Below are 11,397 nucleotides of genomic sequence, written 5' to 3' on the forward strand. Positions count from 1 at the left end.
ACATATGACTTCATAGCAGTAGGCTGTACAATACAGGGAATAAAGCATTTAGGGCTGTCCCGACAAGAGAAAATTATCCTGGTCAACCGAGTCTTTTCTTTCGACCAATCGTATTCACATCCTAGCATACCTTTGTCTGTACATTATACCTTGACACTATTTATCGCCCCCAGAAACCTCCTTTTACTCTCTGTTCCAGACGTTCTAAACAACCAATTCTCATAGCTTTTAGCCATCCCCTTATCCTACTCCTCCTCTGTTCTTATGGTGATATAGAGGTGAATCCAGGCCCTGCAGTGCCTAGCTCCACTCCTATTCCCGAGGCTCTCTCTTGATGACGTCTGTAACCGTAATAGCCTTGGTTTCATGCATGTTAACATTAGAAGCCTCCTCCCTAAGTTTGTTTTATTCACTGCTTTACCACACTTTGCAAACCCGGATGTTCGAGCCGTGTCTGTATCCTGGTTTAGGAAGACCACCAAACATTCTGAAATCTCCATTCCGAACAACAACATTTTCAGACAAGATAGAACGACCAAAGGGGGCGGTGTTGCAATCTACTGCAAAGATAGCCTGCAGAGTTCTGTCCTACTATCCAGGTCTGTACCCAAACAATTTGAACTTCTACTTTAAAAAATCCACCTCTCTAAAAACAAGTCTCTCACTGTTGCCACCTGCTATAGACAACCCTCCACCACCAGCTGTGCTCTGCACATCATATGTGAACTGATTGCCCCCCATCTATCTTCAGAGCTCGTGCTGCTAGGCGACCTAAACTGGAACATGCTTAACACCCCAGCCATCCTACAATCTAAGCTTGATGCCCTCAATCTCGCACAAATTATCAATGAACCTACCAGGTACTAACCCAAAGCCGTAAACACGGGCACCCTCATAGATATCATCCTAACCAACTTGCCCTCTAAATACACCTCTGCTGCTTTCAACCAAGATCACTGCCGCATTGCCTGCATCCATAATAGGTCAGCGGTCAAACGACCTCCACTCATCACTGTCAAACGCTCCCTGAAACACTTCAGCGAGCAGGCCTTTCTAATCGACCTGGCCGGGGTATCCTGGAAGGACAATGACCTCATCCCGTCAGTAGAGGATGCCTGGTTATTTTTTTTTTTAAATGCCTTCCTCACCATCTTAAATAAGCATGCCCCTTTCAAGAAATTTAGAACCAGGAACAGATATCGCCCCTGGTTCACTCCAGACCTGACTGCCCTTAACCAACACAAAAACATCCTATGGCGTTCTGCATTAGCATCGAACAGCCCCCATGATATGAAACTTTTCAGGGAAGCTCGAAACCAATACACACAGACAGTTAGAAAAGCCAAGGCTAGCTTTTTCAAGCAGAAATTTGATTCCTGCAACACAAACTCAAAAAAGTTCTGGGACACTGTAAGGTCCATGGAGAATAAGAACACCTCCTCCCAGCTGCCCACTGCACTGAGGATAGGAAACACTGTCACCACCGATAAATCCACTATAATTGAGAATTTCAATAAGCATTTTTCTATGGCTCGCCATGCTTTCCCCCTGGCTACCCCTACCCCGGTCAACAGCACTGCACCCCCACAGCAACTTGCCCAAGCCTTCCCCATTTCTCCTTCTCCCAAATCCAGTCAGCTGATGTTCTGAAAGAGCTGCAAAACCTGGACCCCTACAAATCAGCCTGGCTAGACAATCTGGACCCTTTCTTTCTAAAATTATCTGCCGAAATTGTTGCAACCCCTATTACTAGCCTGTTCAAACTCTTTCGTGTCGTCTGAGATTCCCAAAGATTGGAAAGCAGCTGCGGTCATCCCCCTCTTCAAAGCGGGGGGGCACTCTTGACCCAAACTGCTACAGACCTATATCTATCCTACCATGCCTTTCTAAAGTCTTCGTAAGCCAAGTCAACAAACAGATTACCGACCATTTCCAATCCCACCATACCTTCTCCGCTATGCAATCTGGTTTCAGAGCTGGTCATGGGTGCACCTCAGCCACGCTCAAGGTCCTAAACGATATCTTAACCGCCATCAATAAGAAACAATACTGTGCAGCCGTATTAATTGACCTGACCAAGGCTTTCAACTCTGTCAATCACCACATCCTCATCGGCAGACTCGATAGCCTTGGTTTCTCAAATGATTGCCTCGCCTGGTTCACCAACTATTTCTCTGATAGAGTTCAGTGTGTCAAATCGGAGCGCCTGTTGTCCGGGCCTCTGGCAGTTTCTATGGGGGTGCCACAGGGTTCAATTCTTGGACCGACTCACTTCTCTGTATACGTCAATGATGTCGCTCTTGCTGCTGGTGAGTCTCTGATCCACCTCTATGCAGATGACACCATTCTGTATACTTCTGGCCCTTCTTTGGACTCTGTGTTAACAACCCTCCAGACGAGCTTCAATGCCATACAACTCTCCTTCCGTGGCCTCCATTTGCTCTCAAATACAAGTAAAACTAAATGCATGCTCTTCAACCGATCGCTGCCTGCACCTGCCAGCCAGTCCAACAACACTACTCTGGACGGTTCTGACTTAGATTATGTGGACAACTACAAATACCTAGGTGTCTGGTTAGACTGTAAACTCTCCCTCCAGACTCACATCAAACATCTCCAATCCAAAGTTAAATCTAGAATTGGCTTCCTATTTCTCAACAAAGCCTCCACTCATGCTGCCAAACATGCCCTTGTAAAACTGACCAACCTACCGATCCTTGACGTCATTTACAAAATAGCCTCCAATACCCTACTCAATAAATTGGATGCAGTCTATCACAGTGCCATCCGTTTTGTCACCAAAGCGCCATATACTACCCACCACCGCGACCTGTACGCTCTCGTTGGCTAGCCCTCGCTTCATACTCGTCGCCAAACCCACTGGGTCCATGTCATCTACAAGACCCTGCTAGGTATCTCAGCCCGCTGGTCACCATAGCAGCACCCACCTGTAGCACGCGCTCCAGCAGGTATATCTCTCTGGTCACCCCCAAAATCAATTCTTACTTTGGCCGCCTCTCCTTCCAATTCTCTGCAGCCAATGACTGGAACGAACTGCAAAAATCGCTGAAACTGGAAACACTTATCCCCCTCACTAACTTTAAGCACCAGCTGTCAGAGCAGCTCACAGATTACTGCACCTGTACATAGTCCATCTATAATTTAGCCCAAACAACTACCTCTCCCCCTACTGTATTTATTTATTTATTTTGCTCCCCCATTATTTCTACCTCTACTTTGCACATTCTTCCACTGCAAATCTGCCATCAGTGTTTATTTATTTATTTATTTTTACTTGCTATATTGTATTTACTTCGCCACCATGGCCTTTTTTTGCCTTTACCTCCTTATCTCACCTCATTTGCTCACATTGTATATAGACTTATTTTTCTACTGTATTATTGACTGTATGTTTGTTTTACTCCATGTGTAATTCTGTGTTGTTGTACCTGTCAAACTGCTTTGCTTTATCTTGGCCAGGTCATAATTGTAAATGAGAACTTGTTCTCAACTTGCCTACCTGGTTAAATAAAGGTGAAATAAAAAAATAAAAATGCATATCATCCTCCACTCACTATCACAAGGGTTAGTAACTACACAGACTCATTTCATATCACTCACTATCACAAGGGTTAGTAACTACACAGACTCATTTCATATCATCCTCCACTCACTATCACAAGGGTTAGTAACTACACAGACTCATTTCATGGGACTTTAAAACACTGGCTTTTTGTCTACTTCACTTCTTTAGTCTACTCTCTGATCACTCCAGATAACCCAGTTGTTCAGGGATGTGTGATGTCAGAATGACAGAATTCAACCTATCAATAGACTGGGTCATAACTTAAGGAGGTCTAATTTATAGATAGAACTTGCTCTTACCAATCTTCTCCTCCTCTTCTTCATCTTTAATGATGACATTCAGCTCCAGTGTTTGACTGCAGTCTTCCAGCTTCACTGATGCCATCTCTGGATCCTGCAGTGCAAACTGGGCACCACTGTCACAATCAGGACCCAGTGACTGTAGGTTTGGACTCAGTGTGGAAGGAGAGAGGCAGGCTGGGTTTGTCCTCACTGTTGATGTTACCAGCCTCAGACTTAATCTGAGTCTGCCAGTAGTAATAAAGAGAAACGGACACAAAAGTTAGTCTTGACAGTTATGGCACTTTATTCTCTAAAACTATATTAGATCAGGGCGCTAAACATTGACAACAAACCATTTTTAAAATGTCCCATTAGACAAAGTTCACACTTTAAATTACACAACGTAAGTACACAGAACCTATAGTAGATTTCCCGAATTCATATAAATGACTCAAAAACCATTTAGTACAAGGTTGCAGTTGTTTTAGGCAGCACTATTCACCTAAATAATCTAGATGGTGGGATTAAAGACATTTACAAACCATAGAACCCAATTTGAAGAAGGCAATGCTCTGATTGGCTGATTGCTGCTAACCCATAGGAATCCCCATGTAACAAGGTTATATTGGTGATTCCCCTTGCCACTTTATTGTTAAGCCAATGGGTTTTTGGTTTTTAGTTTTGTCTTGCCTTCGCCTACTCAACATGGCATCTTATTGGCTGGTTTGCGTAGCTTGCTTACGAGGGAGGATGTTTCAGTTAGAATCGTCCCAGTGAACGAGCACCAAACCAGCGGTAAGTTGTTGGTTGCAAAGCACTGTACGTCAAAAGTGATTTTTATACTGCCAAGTGATGATTTAAATGTACAATTTATATCAATTTGTTTGTAAATATTATTCGAACATCACACATAAGATGCAGCGTTTTTGGTGCATATTTGTTAAGCATTTTGTTGTAGAGAATTCCAGCTAATAATAGCTATGAACTGACTGTGTCTGGTGGGGAGGGGGGTTGTATATTTTGTACAGTGCGTGACTGCAGAGTTGGATGGTGAACTGTGCATTGCATGACGTGCAAATTTGTGCTGTTTCTATCAGAATAAAGCTCCATGACTGGTGCTACAAGTTGGAGCTCGTGTCGATGATTGATTGTACACAACGCAAGAAGAGTACTGTTACACCCACACAGTTGACTACTTTAAAATGGTAGAAGCCCTCAGTGGCAATGCCCATCCTAAAACGGGGAATTGTTATCCCAAAGGTGGGAAGGCAGGGGACAAGCTTAGGTCCAAAACAAGCCAATAGAAAAGCATTGGCATTTTCCTCTAGGATTTACACACACCAAGCCCCTCCCCCTGCATCTCACACCAGCAAAGTCGCAAGATCACCACATGTTCCTCTCTGGCAAGCGGTTTCATCTAGCTGTTTACATTTGTTGTTTGGTCCAAAAGAAGGGCTCATATGGACACCAAAACACATTGAGACATTATTTTACTGTAATGGAGGAGAAGTTACCTTTTCTATCAATGCCCTTTTTATGTCTCAACTACTCAGATTGAGAGCAGAGTTACACTACTAAACGGGAGTATCAATGAACATTTATTCTGGATAATGAATGCTAGAATTAGTACTGCTAGCAGTATTTTAGCCAAATTCTATTTTAATATCGCTCGTCTGTTTTATAAATGTGCAATAAGCATAAAACAATTATACAAAAGCTTTTGGCAACTCGTTCTCATTTTGAGCTACAAGGTTGGCCACTTGATTTAACATCTGAACAAAGTGGACAGGCTAACATGCTTTTCAAACAGTTGGAGACTGTCGACAGAATGGTGTGTTCATAACAATTCAACTGTTCAACCTTGTTAGCAAATAGATCCAAGTTGACTAAACTTGTTATATAAAGATTAGCTGGCTAATCACTAGCACGTGGGTTTGAGAGACAGTTGATGAGACAGACCTGTGTTCATTTTCTATAGTCTAATGCCTGCTACAATAAGTTAGTACATTTTTAACAAAGAGTCATTTTCATAGACAGAATTGAAAGCCAGATCAGTGATTATTGCAACAACAAAAAAGGTTAAACTATTTTGATAGCTTCGATCACGTGGACTGGGATATGTTCCGCATTGCTTCCAACAACAACATTGACGAATACGCTGATTCGGTGAGCGCGTTCATTAGAAAGTGCATTGACAATGTCGTTTCCATAGCAACAATTAAAACATTCCCAAACCAGAAACTGTCGATTGATGGCAGCATTCGCGCAAAACTGAAAGCGCGAAATCACTGCTTTTAACCTGGGCAAGGTGCCCGGAAACATGACCGAATACAAACAGTGTGTATTCCCTCCGCAAGGCAATCAAACAAGCTAAGTGTCAGTATAGAGACAAAGTAGAGTCACAATTCAATGGCTAAGACAAGAGTTATGTGGCAGGGTCTACAGTCAATCACAGATTACAAAAACAAAACCAGCCCCCGTCACGGACCAGGATGTCTTGCTCCCAGACAGACTAAATAACGTTTTGCCCGCTTTGAGGACAATACATTGCCACTGACACGGCCCACAACCAAAACCTGCAGACTCTCCTTCACTGCAGCCGATGTGAGTAAAACATTTAAACGTGTTAACCCTTGCAAGGCTGCAGGCCCAGACGGCATCCCCAGCCGCATCCTCAGAGCATGCGCAGACCAGCTGGCTGGTGTGTTTACGGACATATTCAATCAAACCTTATCCCAGTCTGCTGTTCCCACATGTTTCAAGATGGCCACCATCGTCCCTGTTCCCAAGAAAGCTAAGGTAACTGAGTTAAACAACTACCGCCCCGTAGCACTCACTTCCGTCATCATGGAGTGCTTTGAGAGACTAGTCAAGGAACATATCACCTCCACCCTACCTGACACCCTAGACCCACTCCAATTTGCTTACCGCCCAAATAGGTCCACAGACGACGCAATCTCAACCACACTGCACACTGCCCTAACCCATCTGGACAAGAGGAATACCTATGTGAGAATGCTGTTCATCGACTACAGCTCAGCATTTAACACCATCGTACCCTCCAAACTCGTCTCGACCCCACCCTGTGCAACTGGGTACTGGACTTCCTGACGGGCCGCCCCCAGGTGGTGAGGGTAGGTAACAACATCTCCACCCCGCTGATCCTCAACACTGGGGCCCCACAAGGGTGCGTTCTGAGCCCTCTCCTGTACTCCCTGTTCACCCACGACTGCGTGGCCATGCACGCCTCCAACTCAATCATCAAGTTTGCGGACGACACTACAGTGGTAGGCTTGATTACCAACAACGACGAGACGGCCTACAGGGAGGAGGTGAGGGCCCTCGGAGTGTGGTGTCAGGAAAATATTCTCACACTCAACGTCAACAAAACAAAGGAGATGATTGTGGACTTCAGGAAACAGCAGAGGGAGCACCCCCCTATCCACATTGATGGGACAGTAGTGGAGAGGGTATTAAGTTTTAAGTTCCTCGGCGTACACACCACGGACAAACTGAATTGGTCCACCCACACAGACAGCGTCGTGAAGAAGGCACAGCAGCGCCTCTTCAACATCAGGAGGCTGAAGAAATTCGGCTTGTCACCAAAAGCACTTCTACAGATGCACAATCGAGAGCATCCTGTCGGGCTGTATCACCGCCTGGTACGGCAACTGCTCCGCCCACAACCGTAAGGCTCTCCAGAGGGTAGTGAGGTCTGCACAGCGCATCACCGGGGGCAAACTACCTGCCCTCCAGGACACCTACACCACCCGATGTCACAGGAAGGCCATAAAGATCATCAAGGACAACAACCACCCGAGCCACTGCCTGTTCACCCCGCTATCATCCAGAAGGCGAGGTCAGTACAGGTGCATCAAAGCAGGGACCGAGAGACTGAAAAACAGCTTCTGTCTCAAGGCCATCAGACTGTTAAACAGCCACCACTAACATTGAGTGGCTGCTGCCAACACACTGACTCAACTCCAGCCACTTTAATAATGGGAATTGATGGAAAAATATATCACGAGCCACTTTAAACAATGCTACTTAATATAATGTTTACATACCCTACATTACTCATCTCATATGTATACGTATATACTGTACTCTATATCATCTACTGCATCTTTATGTAATACATGTATCACTAGCCACTTTAAACTATGCCACTTTGTTTACGTACCCTACATTACTCATCTCATATGTATATACTGTACTCGATACCATCTACTGCATCTTGCCGATGCCACTCTGTACCATCACTCATTCATATCTTTATGTACATATTCTTTATCCCTTTACACTTGTCTGTATAAGCTAGTAGTTTTAGAATTGTTAGATTACTCGTTGGTTATTACTGCATTGTCGGAACTAGAAGCACAAGCATTTCGCTAAACTCACATTAACATCTGCTAATCATGTGTATGTGACAAATACATTTGATTTGATTTAAATGATTAGTGGGTGTTATGGTTGTGGAAGGCTTATATTTAGCCTCGGTATAACTTCACAAGCCCTGAATTCATTAGATTATTGCTGACTGTTTAAAATGCAGTGTATTTTACCTTTAATTGTACAAGGCTTATTTATAGAGAAACTAAACTGAGATATTTATGGTGAATCACCTAGAAGTTTGAAAACTCAAGATAAAGCTGTATGATTTTTTGGTACATATCGCCCAGCCCCAAAGGAGAACATTAGAGTAAAGTACAAGACTTTATACTGTACTATACTCTGTACTGTTGTACTCTACTGTACTGAATTAAACTTTACTTTCCTGTACTTTGCTGTAGTGCCTTCAAATCTTGTGAAATTAGCTGTTTCCAATAACTTGTCCAGTGATTTTTTTGGTCGCCATTTAGAAAAAGTAACTACAAAATAGATCCAACAATTTTCCGCTCGGGTTTGTTAACATTTAACTAACTTGTGACGATAAAAAACAGCTGTGCGTAATGACGCACCGCGTATTCAGCAATCATCAATTATTCAAAAAACACTTCCTATCCTCACTTTTCGGGAATAAAGAAACGTTGACAAAAAAATCTTTGGTCAAATGCGCCTGGGTCAATGGAAACCTGTCTAATGAGGTCTGAGTGATTGGTTCAGATGTGGTGTATCCTACAGTGTCGGCCTATAACTTTATGAATGTCCATCCATGTGGAAGACCTACCGTTAGTAAAACAGTCAGTTGCATTGGCTTTATTAGTCCTGGTTCCTGTGGCTAATTATTTAGTCTATTTAAGCGCTGAATAGGACCATCAGCTATCCAACTTAATTAGGGGTTATCCTGAGCCTTTTGGCAATGAGAATCAATGCAGTAACACAGCGGGAAATGCAAAAATATTTAATTTTCGCTATGATCATCTTGTCAAAAACGTACAGAGAAACTTGAAACCACTGATTATCACGGCAATTTAGCTGACGGGGTTCAACTCCCGGACAACAGAGGTTTCAGAGTCCTGCAATAGAGCTGAGATGCTAATATTTGTGTAAACTCTACATAGTTGTGTCACTGAGTAGGCTGAACAATCCATAGGTAAGACTGTAGAGCAATATGAATGTCCAACACAAACAAAAGACCCTCCATCCACTGGTGGACGGATCCAACTGGGTACAGACCTCGGTCTGGATCCAGAATGGGGTGAATATGGACCTCGGTCTGGATCCAGAATGGGTCAATACAGACCTCGGCCCGGATCCAGACTGGGTCAATACAGACCTCGGTCCGGATCCAGACTGGGGTCAATACAGACCTCGGTCCGGATCCAGAATGGGGTCAATGCAGACCTCGGTCTGGATCCAGACTGGGGTCAATACAGACCTCGGTCTGGATCCAGAATGGGTCAATAGGGACCTTGGTCCAGATCGGGTCAATACGGACCTCGGTCCAGATCGGGTCAAAACAGACCTCGGTCCAGATCCAGAATGGGTCAAAACAGACCACGGAACCCAGAATATATATAATAATACTGTTTGGTTGGGCTTCGACCCCTGGTATCATATAAACACACATAAGACATGGAAACGTGTAGAATTGCTTAAAAACAGTAACAACAAAAAATCTCAGCCCCATCGTAACGTGTAGAATTGTGGGATATTAGCTTTTAAACTGCTTAATGTTCTCTCTGCCAACAAGAGGGTTGTTTAGATTTTGTGGTTTGTTACAACGCCAACAACTGACAATATCCATCTGGACCTTTGCCACCTAGGAAATGTGTGTGACTGGACCTTTTCAAATAGTACTGGAGAACCCCTGCAATAGACTGACTGGGAAGGTGATTTTTCACAGTCAAAGTCCTGCAAAAAGAGCTAAGAAGCTAATATGTGTGTTAATTCTTGATAATAGTTTTCTGTTGGTGTCACCTGTTCCATGGGTGCACAATCCAACTTGTTTCATAGTCGTATAATCCCACAGTGGGATTTCAGTTTTCCTGTTTACATTCAAAATAATTCGTTATTGTAATTCAATCTAAATTAAGTAACAACATTCCAACCATGTTTAGCGTTATTTTGTCCAAATATGACACGAGTCCACTATTTTGAATCAGTTTATCACTTTCAAAGAGGGACTTTTATTTTGAGTGCGAACCACAAATTCCACTATTGTGGCTAGCTTCACAAGCGGGTACCAGGCCTATGTCTAGCTGGAGGACGGAGATGTTGGCCACATTCAGATAGAAATTAATTATGTTGAACAAACATATGAATCATGTCAGTTCTATTCAGAGGATTTCTATCTGAAACTTTCCACATCGTTTTTGTACTGAACATCCCCAGGCGAAACCCACTGAGCTAACAAACCTGCAAAGCCTCACAAATGAACGCGTTGTGGACCCCGCGCTGTGTGCTTTTTTTTAATCACATTCTTCACTCACTCGGTTTGACTCAAAACCTTTCCCAAACGTGATAATACCTTGATTGGTTTGTTATCTAACACGGCATGGCGTTATTTCAATATTAGACTGTTTAAAAGTGGTATTACATACCTGTAGCGATAAAGAGAAAATGACAGCACAGGCGTTTTGTTTATTGTAAAGAATGGTGTGCGTCTACCGGAACTTCCTGTTCCCCCGACTACCACGGTGCAACAGCGACATCTATTGGACTGATGGACTAACTACTACTAAAGCATGTAGAATATAAGTGATATTGATTAGCTAGATTTAAAAAAAAACTTGGTTTTAAAAAACTAAAGTGGTGCCTGTTTTCCTGTCTACGTTTTTCAACTCATTACATATGTATTGTAGATGATCTCTGTGGAAGGCCAAGAAGATCATCAAGAACCTCAGCCACGGCCTGTTCACCCTGCTACCATCTTGAAGGCGAAGACAGTACAGGTTCATCAAAGCTGGTACCAAGAGAATGAAACCACAAGAATGTTAAACAGTCATCACTGATTTGATGTAGAGAATATTGGTGATGTGTAACTTGGCTTGTCCCAATGTGTATCGTTGTCGTGACATGTACTGAGTAGATAAATACATATATATATTATTTTTACTAAAATGTGATAAACACATGTACTTTTGT

This window comes from Oncorhynchus masou, unplaced genomic scaffold, assembly GCF_036934945.1.
Source record: "Oncorhynchus masou masou isolate Uvic2021 unplaced genomic scaffold, UVic_Omas_1.1 unplaced_scaffold_1517, whole genome shotgun sequence".
NCBI lineage: Eukaryota > Metazoa > Chordata > Actinopteri > Salmoniformes > Salmonidae > Oncorhynchus > Oncorhynchus masou.